This window comes from Glandiceps talaboti, chromosome 5, assembly GCF_964340395.1.
Source record: "Glandiceps talaboti chromosome 5, keGlaTala1.1, whole genome shotgun sequence".
In the NCBI taxonomy this organism is placed as follows: domain Eukaryota; kingdom Metazoa; phylum Hemichordata; class Enteropneusta; family Spengelidae; genus Glandiceps; species Glandiceps talaboti.
Window position 1 is genome coordinate 3480001 of NC_135553.1, and position 2500 is coordinate 3482500.

Below are 2500 nucleotides of genomic sequence, written 5' to 3' on the forward strand. Positions count from 1 at the left end.
TATACACATGTATATATATACACATGTATATATATATATATATATATATATATATATATATATATATATATATATATATATATATATATATATATATATATATATATATATATATATATATACTTAATATATCGTCTAGTATTAGATTTCATTTTTAAAAACATAGTAATTTTCACCCCTCTACGCCCAAGGGTCATATTAAATATTTCAATTATGTATCATATTTATCTCAATGTAAATATTTAATATGTTAAACTGTCAGTCGCTCACATGATAAATGACCTGCTAAAACTGTGTCGAAAATATATTACCACCAGTATTAAATTATTCTATTTTTAGAATTCGCTCCAGGATCTATCATTTTTTACAAGTTTGTATTTCATTTCTACAATTAATATAATTACACAAATGGTATCAGTGTCAACTTCAACGAACCAGATAAAGTAATTCTTGTCTCAAGTAAGCAGAATATAAGCCTTCACGAACAATTACGTCCTACAAGGTACCACGTATATGCGTTTTTGAAACTGCTAAATCTGATTGATTCACGTCATGTTAAAATGACTTTCGGGGTCATAAACAATCGGCAGCACTAATAATAGAACTTGCCATGTGGGATTATCAATTTACAAACCACGTGCTCTTCTATCCAGTCTTGCTTCAGCCGAAACTGATGACAGCAACGGGGTCATTGAACCAGCCGTGTTGAGATCACTAGCATGGCCTAGTCAACCATAAGTCAACCATCATAACGCCACAAGTAATCAAAATTGACAGATGCCAATAATTACTAATATCTAATCGATAAAGCTTATCTGCATGTGGCACTAATGACCAAAAAGTGCTCGATTTGTATAATGCTAAAAACTCAATAAACTACTTTCATATTACATTTGCTTCTTGTAAAGTATGTCATTAGGTAGGAATGCTTGCGAAGAGTTCACATCTGTCTTCTCGATAATCCGTGTACGTTGCCATGGATACCGTAGTAATTATGTTCGGTAATTGGTAATTTGTGAACATTAATGGTATGCTTTGCATTGCAATAGAATTATTAGGCATATTAACATACTACATTTTACTGTGAACTTGAAACACTGGAGCACAGACATCTGATAAACATCTTCCTATCATTATTTATTCTAAGGTACATGTGTGACGTTTGAAATATTCGTGATAGTTCAATTTGGTAGGATGTAAATTTGATATGCTGAAGGCTTAAAGTGTCTGACATTTCTGATTACGTGTTGTTTTCGAACACAGTCAATTAATTCCCACTGTTACGACACACCGATATCTCAATGGCTTATTTAGTAAAGAATGGTAAATATTCCGTCGACATGTCTACATGTACCACTATTTATATCAATACAAATTACTCACAATATTTGTCGTTCTAAGTCTGCTTTCATATTTTCTCTAGCACATTCACTTTTTTACCCCCCACCCCCCACCCCCATCCCTCGTGCACATGGCATGAAAAATGTTGAAGTACTGTTGTTACATTTTAAACCACTGGCAGACATGGAAAAATATACGCTGTTATAATGTACATATGACTTGGTAACGATCTCCGAGTGCTAGTGATCGCAAAAGAAGATTGTTATGACGTCAGACGATGAAAAGAAGCAGAGCAATAAGATACAATAAAGCAAAGAAATGTTAGAAAGAATTTTTTTTCGAGCAAGGTGATAAACGGTAGCTGCAATACTACACACTAGCTAGACAGCGATTGTTTCTACTCTATTCATTTTCATTGTACTTTGACAAGTGTAAACAAAGCTACAGACGTCGATAAACAAAACACATTGGTACACTTTGGCACATTGTATTCAGTCGGATAAACACTTTGACTTGTAAATATCTTTAAATAGGGAAAGTGGTGTCCAACAAATAATTGGTTTACACAATGTGATATAACATAGATACAAGTTATTATGGAAACCAAACTATTGACCTGCTCATATCATGATGTATTAGGGGTGAAATCAATAGCTCAATGTCGGATAAAAATACTAAATTCGTATACTTAGGCCTCAGACCCCCCCCCCCCAAACTAAATTGGCCAAAATTGAAAAATTAATTAGACAGTAAATCAATTTCAAATCTGTGTAGTAGAATGTAGTGCTATGAATACAAAGCCAGTATGTAGTGGGGACCAATAGCTCTTTTATTGACACTTTACTGTATTTTAGTGCAATGTATTTACTACAATGAAAATTCTTCCATTCTCAATTTCATGCCGTTTTTAAGAAATATTTGTGTTTAGGGATACAAAACAGATTCCATTAAAAGTAAAATTTCTTTCATTGGATGTGAACTAAAATGGCTAAAAAAACCACCCCGCCCAAAGTAAAAGAATTTAATTTTTTTATCCTACACGGATGGATAGTAAATAAATTAAAAACAAAACAAAGAAACGGTTGGTGAAATTAATATATCGACGAGTGAACACAAAGAGAATATGAAAACGCCATTTACGGGTAGAAATACGGTTTAT